This window comes from Tyto alba, unplaced genomic scaffold (assembly GCF_018691265.1).
Source record: "Tyto alba isolate M040663 unplaced genomic scaffold, T.alba_DEE_v4.0 Super-Scaffold_46, whole genome shotgun sequence".
Taxonomy (NCBI): Eukaryota; Metazoa; Chordata; class Aves; order Strigiformes; family Tytonidae; genus Tyto; species Tyto alba.
Genome location: NW_024881322.1, coordinates 7411155 through 7421559, shown reverse-complemented (window position 1 = coordinate 7421559; position 10405 = coordinate 7411155).

The following is a 10405-nucleotide window of genomic DNA, read 5'->3' as shown; positions in this document are numbered from 1 at the left end:
GGGCAGCCAGCACACAGAGCAATGCCTGTGTGCAGCGCCGGGAACTGGGAATGAACTTTTGCAAAAATAATAATAATAATTATAAAAAAAAAAAAGAAAAAAAAAAAAAAGAAAAATAGTCAGGCCTGTATTTCACATTTCTCTCTGCCCTTCCAGCAACCCTTCCTTGAAAAGTTTATGTCTACATTACAAGAAGCAGTTGCATTTTGAGGCAGCCAAGTCCTCTCCCCGCTGTTTTCCATAGCTGAGCTGGCCTTTGCACAGCCTCGCCGGTGCGGGGGCCTCTCGCGGACAGAGCTGTGTTTGTCTCGGAGGCATGTTGAACTTGGCAGGTACTGTACGTCTAACTCCAGTTTAAACTACCACCTTTCTGAAGGAAAAGAGTCTGCAGTACACATGGGCAGCCGCCACAAGGAAAGTCTGCTTGGCCGGCTAGAAAACCCAAGCAGGGTCATTAACAGCAGTTTCTCTATCTTTTCACACAAATTTACTCCGTGGTCTCACAGACTCTGACCCAGCTGCCATTTTTTTTCCAATTGAAAGAGGCTAAACCGGGACAGCTTGATTGCAATCAACTCGAATAGACTAATGTGTCCTAAACCAGGCAGAAATATAACCTTAAAAAACATGGGCCAGGATTGTCCTCCCCACCCTTGCAAACAACTGGGGATCTGGGGTCAAGCTTGCTGTGCTCCTTGGCAGCCTAATCCTTTCCTGTGGGTTCATCACTGCCCGTGAACTGCAGCAGTCAGTATCTGATGGTATGCTGCTTTGGAGCCTAGCCTAGGTGTTTTTTTTTCCCCTTTGGCTGGGAGGAAGCACAAGCTGGATGTAGATGGGGAGAAGGTTGATGGAGGGTCTCCACAGGTGACAGGTCATGTCCTGCAGAGTCTCAGTTAGCTTGCTGGTGGAAAAGGGGAAAGCTGGTCACCCTGCACGGGGAAGAAACATCTCTCTTTGGAGGGTCATCTCTCAAGGAGGAGCAACCCTGGTCAGGAATCTCCCTGGGACACAAGCCATGTGTGAGAGCAGTGGGGAAGACAACGTGGAGTGTTTCTGGGCACCAAAGCCAGTGTGCACACCACTGTGGACAACAACTGTTCTCTATTGCCATTTCCACCTCCTCATTAAGCTTGCCATCAATAATACAGTGCTTCTTGTGCTGCTGAGAGCAGAAAGGGCAGTCGCATGGGAGCTGACTCACATCTCCTTGGAACACAGGGTCATTTGGGTTAATCTCAGCCCGCCCAATGCCTAGAGGTCCCCTGGGAGACTGAGAACATCCTCTCTCCACTCTCCGTCCATATGCCCTATTGTCACCTGAAAAGCCAGCTTGACCTGGGGCAAGGAAAAGCCCCTTCCAAGGCCTGGGCTGAAGCAACGGATGAGGGAGCCTGGTCTGTGCCATCAATTTTTCTGGTTGTCCACCAAAGCAGCAGTTCCCCCTCTGTAGTGTCAGGAGCCCCCTTGCAGTGGGAATGCTCTGGCAGACTGACCTGGGGAGTCAGGTCTCTCCGGGTACTTTGGGGAAGCATCTAGACCTTAGAAATGCAGCTGAGCTCCCTGCACAGTTTTTTCTAGTTTTTTGAACTTGCCCTTCTGGGAACAGCAGAGAGACAGGGCAGAACAGGTTCCCAGGGAACAAAGTTTTGTTTTCTACACGTTATCATTTAATGGTATGAATTCTGAGGTTGATCTTTGCTCAGGCAGAGCGGAAATTTATTATATTTAATTTCTCAGGAAAGGAGGTCTTGGGGGAAGGGAGAGCACAGGAGGGCCTGTCTGGCTGCTGGAGAGTTGTGTGATGTAGTGCTGCTGTACGCCCAGGCTCTAGGCTTCGACAGGAACAGCCTGGGCTGGCGGCAGCAGACAGTGAAAGTCAATGTTGATCTTTCTGTGACTCCTGAGATAACACTTCAGCTTGCAGGGATCTTCACGTTCATTTTTCTTTCTTTTGTTTCTCTCCCAGAACAAAAGGGTGAATACAGGAGGGTTGATTGAGCAGAAAGGTAAAAGAACAAAACCAGCCTGTATTACCATCTTTCTGGCAGGTGCCACGATGCAGAGCCCATGAGGTGGGCATAGCTGGGGTTAGGGATGGATAAGGGAAGGAGAAGGAGTGTTTTCTGAAATGCTTGTCTCCAGACAGTCTAGACCCAAATTCAAATTTTATAGAAAAACAAACAAAAACCCAAACCAAACCAACCAACCAACCAAAAACAAACAAACAAACAAACAAACAAACAAACAAAAAAGCTTTGAAACTGGTAGTCTGCCTAAATATGTTTATTATAGGAACTGTTAAGTTCTGGAACAGGACAGCAACTGTGATGGAGTAATAAACAAAATGTTAAAATAAATCAGAATGATTGAGATTGTCTTGGTGGTTGTACACTGATGACGCTTTCCAGATCCAGTTACATTTTCCTGTTAGTGGCATGTTCCTCCCTCACCCTCTCCCTCTCTTTTTTCTGTCTGCCCACTTCCTATTTTCTATTTGCCATCTTCCCAACCTGTTCTTTCCACCATTGCTCTAAACCTTCATACATCCCAACTTTTAATGATGCCCAAAGGTCTTTGGAGTTCATCCAGTGCAAATACTTGCTTTCCAAAGCCTCCAAGAGGTTTTCATGTCTTTCTCTGAGGCTGTGTTTTTTTTTCCCCAGTTCACTCTGTAGACGGGAGACCACCACTATCACAAAGCATGACTAGATCCAGTAGACTAGACCCAGTCTAGGTTTAGCACTGCTCAGTGGTGGTGTAGTCACTGTAAGACAGAGATCAAGAGCTGCAAGACCTGTTAGTAATGTGAGCTAATGTTACCTAGCTAATGAGACCTAGCTGTCAAAGTGATTGCAGCCTGCCAGAGCTCCGATGCTCTCAGCACCCTGCCCAAAAGAATACCAGGTTGCATCTCTGGGCTGACAGGGAGACACACGATAGGTTTACCTGATGGTCCCCTCCCTGTTTATTGAATGTTTGCTTATCACTTTCCATTACCCCACCCCACCGAACTCAAGCAGCAACGCTGGGGCTAGGGCAAGGAGGGGCAGTAAACCCACAAGGGCACAGCAGTAGCACAGCAGTGGTAACAGCTCTCCAGTGAAAGGTGTGAAGCCTCTGTCTCCCTCATCTCATCTGGATGCCTTGTATGGTACCCAGAAGAAATGTTGCTAACATCAGCCTTTGTGTGTTGTCGTCTTGGATGTGTAGCAAGACCCTGTTATCAAGGTCCCCTCTTCTGGATGGCAACCAGGGCTCTGATGCACAAAATTAAAAATCCTGTGGCAGCTTATTTCCCATTAGAGGAAAAATAAGAACCCTAACAGATTCATGGAATTAACTGGATGTGTTAATAATACAAAGTGTGGCTTGTCCTCTGTCTCATCCCTGTCTCAGTGTCCAGTTAATCTGTTTTCCTGCACATTCAATTTCACGTGTTGCAGCTGAAAATCATGTACTTTTTTTTTTTTTCCTCATGCCAAAGCGTGCTGGCAAAGCTGCTGGGGGGAGACAGGAGGTCCTGGCAGCTGTGCATGTCCCACTGCAGGGATGGGGAGGCAGCTTCAGGCTGGGCAGGGTGAAGAGCCCGGTTCTGCTGAAGCAGTCAGAACTTCCTTACGTAAGAGTGTTGAAAGCTGTAGGATCAAACTCAACTTCGAGGTTTAACACTCAGGAGTCTGCATACTACATGCCTTCAAAACCAATGGGATTAATCATGTTCTCATTTGCCTTCTGATTCTTGAGCTTTTTGTGTCAGCACTTTTAAAGCTTTCTCTGAAACTGAGAGGAATAAAAATAATTTCCTCCATAGACAGCTGAGCTTGTTGTGTGAAGGTCTGGCGAGTCAGGACTTTGAGAGGAACACAAAGTATTGTCATACTTGCAGTGTAGTTGTGGCACCTTGCAACTATTGTCTCATGTCTTCCTCAGCAGCCTCCTCCAAACTCAGGGAGACAGATGAGTGTTAGTTGAACTTTTAAAAATAGACTAGATTTCTTTCAGCTGGAAAGTCTAAAACTAAAGTCTCCAAATTACATAGGGAAGTTTTACAGCAGAAGCTGGATTCAATAGTAACCCAATGGTTCTCTAAAAGTCATGGCTCTACCTCAGCATATAGATATGTTCCTGCTTTCAGAGAGTAAATATTGCTCTATGGTGCTGCATTTTATGCTACTGGGGAGGCTGGCACTAGCACAAACACACTGTGAAGCTATATGCTTCCTGCTCACTCTCAGCACCAAATTACTCCCACCTTGAAAAAGCTGGCTTCATAGTTATTTACAGAGCTGGTCTTATCAGCAGTGTACTTCCTTGGAAACAAAGTTATTCCAAGAGTTAAAAATATGCATAACCCCATAAAGGGTTTAAAATATATCCTAGTACCATTCAGTGAAAACTGCTTAATTGGAACTCCCACACAGCGTTTTGCAATTAACGGTGATGCCGCTGTTTAGAAAAAATAGAGGAGAGAGTCTGCAAATCAGAATACAATATAATAGAATACAAAATACAGTAAAGTCCTGTTTGAAAACATGGTGCACAGCTACAGACACTGCCAGTTATCTTTCACCTCCATGTCTCCTGATCACGAAAGAGTCCCACTCTTCTCCCAGCCTATTTTTTTGCGTGGGGTCCCTATGCTATAGGGGAGCCCGGGGGCTGTACGGATGAACTGCAGCATGTGTTCCTCTTCCCTGCACTGAGTGAGGGGTGTGAGATATTGAATATGTGCTATCTGGCTCCCAGGTCTTCCTTGCTGCACCATTTCAATCCTGGATTCACTGGGCATCTGCTCAAAGGCTCCTGAAACTGAAGATGCTGCTTTGGGCAGAGCGGGGGAGAGGACCGGCTGATGCAGAATCCCTGAGTCATGTCCCAGATTCCCCTCTGCAGCAAGGCTGCAGGGTAACCTTGAGCTGCGCTCCTCTCAGTGCAGAAGGTACAGCAGGATGCACCCCTGAACTTCTGCGGGGGAACACCTGCACAAGGACCCACTCCAGTGCTCCCCAGCTCAGGGCTAGTGAAAAAGCCAGCTTCATAATGCAGTGAGAACCAGCATTCTTCATTAAATCACAGAGGAACACAGCTGTAGGTAAGGACTTATCCTGTATCAAATGAGGTTTTCCTCCCTCCCTAGTCCTCTAGTTCTCCCTCGTGTTCATGCACTTCCTCACTGACCTCTGTGGAGTTTGCTTGGGATGCAGATGTTGAGGGTCAGTGCAAGGGGGGGACAATTACTGTCTTTATTTAACTTCTTCACATGTAGCTGGCTGATGAATGACATGAAAAAACAAAGACCTCAGGCATGTGTAGTTACTGAAAATTATGAAGGGGAAGTGGGGCATTTGATGCTGGTCACACTACCCCAATCCCAGCAACAGTGTGATATTAAACTCTGCTGCTGCTTTTTTTGCCGGGCATGTTGGGCTCTGGGAGGAGGGCCAGAGGCACCTGGGCTTTGCTCTGTTTGCCCCAAGCCCTCCCCTAGATTAGACAGAGCAGTAAAATAAAGAATCCCAAATCCAAGGACAGGAATTTCCTTGTTGACGAGATCAGACTGGCTGAGCAATTCCTGGGGGCTTTAAGCAGTCTAACCACAAATTTGCTGTGGAGCCTTTTGCTCTGAGAGCAGTGTGGGTAGAAACTGCTCCCCTTTGATGTTGGACCTTGAACCCATTTCATTTTCAGTGTAACTGGCCTTGTTGCCATGGTTGTTACCGCTTGCAAAGGTGAAGTGGTGAGTTCTCACCAAAAGAGGCTGGAAGCAGCCCTGTTTCTTCCTCCCACCTCCGGCAGCTGCCCCCCCACCGGGGTTTGATGTTGGGGAGATGCATTTAGCTTACATGAAAACGTCCCCACCACATTCAGCCATGCATATCAACCCACTGCCCGAGGACAGGGACAGCCTGGCTCCCCCACCACTTGCCCCTGCAAACCTCATCACCGCTGCCACGGTAAGTGTCTTGCAAGCAAGCCAAGTCCTTTGCATTGCCACCACATCTCTCATCCGACCCCACCATGAAGGTGCTGTGTGCTGGACTGGTGATGATCAAAGGCCAGCTGTGAGTCATCTCAAATCCAATGGATGATCATTAGTTGGTGGGAAGAGGTAATTAGACTGGCTTCTCTATCTTGCTGTTATGCTCGGGGGAGTGACGGGGTGGTAGTGCTGCCATTGAAGAACTTTATTTGTTAGGAGTGACTCATTGGGTATGCGTCACAAATTATACATGGGAAAAACTACCGGTGCTCCCTGTTGGGAGCTGAAAGTCCAGTGCAATGTGTCCAGACGATCCTGGCAGCTGCCTGATAATGATAGCATCACCTGGTGAGCGTTCCCTTCCCTTTCATCTCACCTAGAGAGAAATTATAAAAGTCAGGTCTGCTCTTGCCACCAGTAGCTCCATAGGCTATGTACCAGCCCCGCTGCAGAAGCTGAAGGGGAAATGGCTTTTGATAAAACTAGCAGAGAATCAGAAGAACCAGATGCAGAGCCCTGTTATCCCAGGCTGACAAGAACTCTCAAGGACTTTGTAGCCCTTGAGAAAGAATTTAACCTGATGATCCAGGTCAAAGCTTTGAGACTGCTCTGTTTTGGTAATAAGCTACAGTGAAGTCTGATCGCAAAGACAAGACTTGCAGTATCAAAAATCTGTCCCCAGATCTGAATTTCACAGTTGAGTTAGCCCGTCTTTTGTTTTAAAAAAAGATTGAGTGAACTTTTACTATTTGACTGATTTTTATCCCATGGACTTGCAAATTTCAGTTGAACCAGGTCTTCTTAATAAACCAGATAAACTTTTTAAAGATATATTTCCCAATTTTTCTGCTTCCAGAACAGCCTGAGGTTTGGAAAGACAGAGGCAATCAACAATAAATGGAGACAAAATAATTGCTTGGTTCTTTACATTCTTTTTTGCACTTTGAAACCTAATTTTAGATTGTAGCTGAGACTTAAGGTTTGTTCTTAATTTGCCCAATCTGTTTTTCTTTCTTTCACTAGAATAAACCTGGTCAAACCATGTTTGCCCTTCAAAATTTAGTTCTGAGAAGTGCCCGGTGCAGAGTTACTCAGTGTAATGAATGTAAACATTGGGAAGATTACTTATTTCCTTTGTGTGTGCTCTTTTGAGTTGGAATTTGATTACACCACTTCAAGAATATCCTCTTACTGTATAAAACCACAATTATGGAGAACTGATCCTCATCCTCACTTTGGTGGAAGAGTGCTGCAAAGGTGTGTAGCTGTAAAGCAAACATGTCACACCTTCTGCTGGGAGGCTGTGCTCTGAGTCTGTTGGGATTGCTCTGTGGTGTTTGCTTTGAGGAGATGGATCCTGGGCCAGGTATTTCTGCATTTTCCATGAAAATAGCCTTTGCATGATCTCAGACACCCTGAGCAGGTAACGAAGGGCTTGCTCCTGAAAAGATGCTGCGAGCTGCAGCACAGTCAGAAGCCAAGTGGTACCTCTCTGCTGCCCACCCCAGTGACCCCAAAGCAGAACCACGTTTCCCGTGAAGGTGCTCATTGCCTCCTGCTCTGTCTGTGCCCCCTGGATAACAGGCAGCCGTTGCTTTACAGGCGCAGTATCCAGCTTAGCACTGCCCAGCCTGGGTCCCCTGAAGATGCATCGCTGCGAGTCATTCACATCCACTGCAGTTGTCGGGTGTGCGTGGCGATTGCCACCTGTGCCGGGACCGATACAGGGGGTAGGTGAATTAAAGGTACTTGTTTTCTGAATATATGTAAACACATCTCTCTCTCAGACGCACACAGATGCAAAGACAGAGAAAAAAAGGGGGCCAGAACTCCAGAGTATAATGTCATGACGATCCAGTGGAAAAAGCTCAATATCTGACTTGCCAAAATTCTTCCATTCTTGTCTTAATGTCCAAGAAAGAGACTGGTGAAACCAGGTGGGTACTTTTCAAGAAGGTTTGGGAAGAAGAGACAATGGCTTGGTTGCAGGCTGGTAGGACACTAGGGAAGGACATGGCATGCCCTGAAAGACCCACACTGTTCTGGTGAAATCCTGTTTTATATTCCAGCCTTGAAGAGTTCTCTGGGTTTGAGCTGCACCTTCCTGAAGTGCACACCCCACTCCCAGCTGCTGGGGAGGCTGCAGAACATACAAGGGTGCCTGGCAGACGACTGCCTTACCCAAACTGAGTTAGAAGTTGGTAATCTCTCCAGGGCACTGACTGCCTGGCACCATGGACCAGGCGCTGTGCAGACACACCAGAACTCTGATCTCTTCTGGTCAGTGCCCCTGGGTGTTTTTGCGACTCAGGGGGGAATCCTGTCCTGTTTTCTGTCTCCAGAGTAAAAGCTCATTTTGCTTTTCCTTCTCCCAGCAGCCTGGGTGGCTTTGTTTAGAAGAAATTATGCAACTAAATAAGAGCCAGTATGAAAGGCCAAACCTTGAATCGATCCATGGGCATAACTGCACTGCGGGTGATGTGTGGACAGGCGTATCTCTGGGAGGCTAATCTCCCAAGCATGGAAAACAATCTGAGGGCAGATGGAGCCGCGGGGCTGTGGAGTGAGCTGTCAGAAGGACACCCAGAACCAGGGACACACGCTGCGTTTTCCAGCTGGTGGGAAGCTCATGCCGTGCTGCTGGTATCTCTGCTGACTAAGCCACGACTCGGCCAGATGTCCCTCATTTTGCTCTGAAGATCTCTCTCTCTCTCACGGAAGAAACTCTCTTCTCCCCTCCTTTTTCTTTCACTGCTTTCAAGCCCACTTCAGCAAACCTCCACTGCATCATCCACTGGTCACATCCCTCCTTTACGAATTCACACCAGCAGCAAACTGGGATGGATGGCAGCTAATTCTAAGCAAGAAGTGTTCACGTCCACAGCATCAACACGGAGGTGTGTGGGCACACACCTTGTGCCTGTAAGGATCACAGCTCCTATGGGGCCACCACGGTGAAGAGGAGGATGGGCTGCCCTGGTCACTGTCCCACGTGGGGTGCAGAGCAGAGGCAGACTCTTGGGTGGGAGGGGAAGAGGAGATTGGATGCTGTCGCATGTTTTATGCTAACATCTCGCTGAAAGATGCATCAGTTGCTGGAATTAAGATTACTTCTTCACACTCTTTAATTTTTGCAGTCAGTTTTGCCAGGATTTTTGTGAAGCCACAAAAGGCAATTAGGAAAGGCAAGGCCGGATCCTGAGCTGGGTACTGGATGTTACACGAGATAGCCCTCACTGATTGTCTGGCCCATAGTTTTCAGTCATGCCACCGCAAGTACAGCAGACACAAAGTCTGAGTACGCAGAGGGTGACACTGCAGAACCTCACCAAAACCACTGGAAATCTTCCTGTCAGAACCAGGAACAGGATTTCACTGAAATTACTCAAAAGGCAAAGATGGTAGTGACAAGGGGAATGGTGTGAACCCAAACCTTCTTGCATTTGTAAGATTGCAAATTTAGCCTTCCTCTAATCCTTTCTGAAGATTTCTTATGAGTCTTTCTTGTCCTCTGTCACTAAGCTGCTGCTGTTGGCTGCCAGGGAGACTGTCAGTCTGTCCCACACATTTGCCAAGCCTCACATAGTTTCTTTGTCAGGGAGAAGGGAATGGTGATGAAGAGAAGCCTGATAAATAAGTCATCCAGGATCCCTTCCTATGGGCAGATCAGTGCTGTCCAAAGCAAACCCACCTCACTGGCAGACAGACACTTCATCTTCGGGGTCTCCTGCAGCCTCAGTGAGCCAGGGTTAAATGTGTCCTCTTCCTACTTCTTTTTATTTTCCAACCCCACCCCCCCCACCCCCCCCCACCCCCACCCCCCCCCCGATAAGATCAGAATGGAGAAGCAAGTGGGGTCCAGTCTGCCTTGAAGTCTTAAATAGTTTCAGATGGTCTCTGGGGAGAAATGAGATCCATGTCAGAGCTGGGTCTCAAAGAGATACAGGATATTTATCGTGGTCCAATTCTTTGCTCACCAACTGCAGTCTTTTGCATCAGTACAAAAGGAAAATAAATAAATAAATAAATAAAACTACTAAGTTAGAGTTTCACACTACTTATTATACCATTATGATGATGATAAGTGACTATAAAGAACATAAAGGATCTAGAAAATCAGGTTTTCTTTTTTAACAAGTTACTTTTTTAGGTAGAGTTAGTTTTATATTAGCTTGGCACTGCCTGACATACTGCATTATTTTTAATAAGCCAGAAATCTGCTCCAAGATTGTTGTGGCTGAAGAATTAATAAGATAATGTTTCCATTTTAGGAAATCCCCTGAAAACAAAATGTAAAAAAGCCTAAAAACCACTAGTCTGGTTTTCAGGGATCCTTATTGCCCAGGGCTCCCATCAGTCAGGGAGACTGGAGGCAGCACAGAGTTTCCCAGATACCAGCTCTACAGTGCTGAGGGGTTTTAC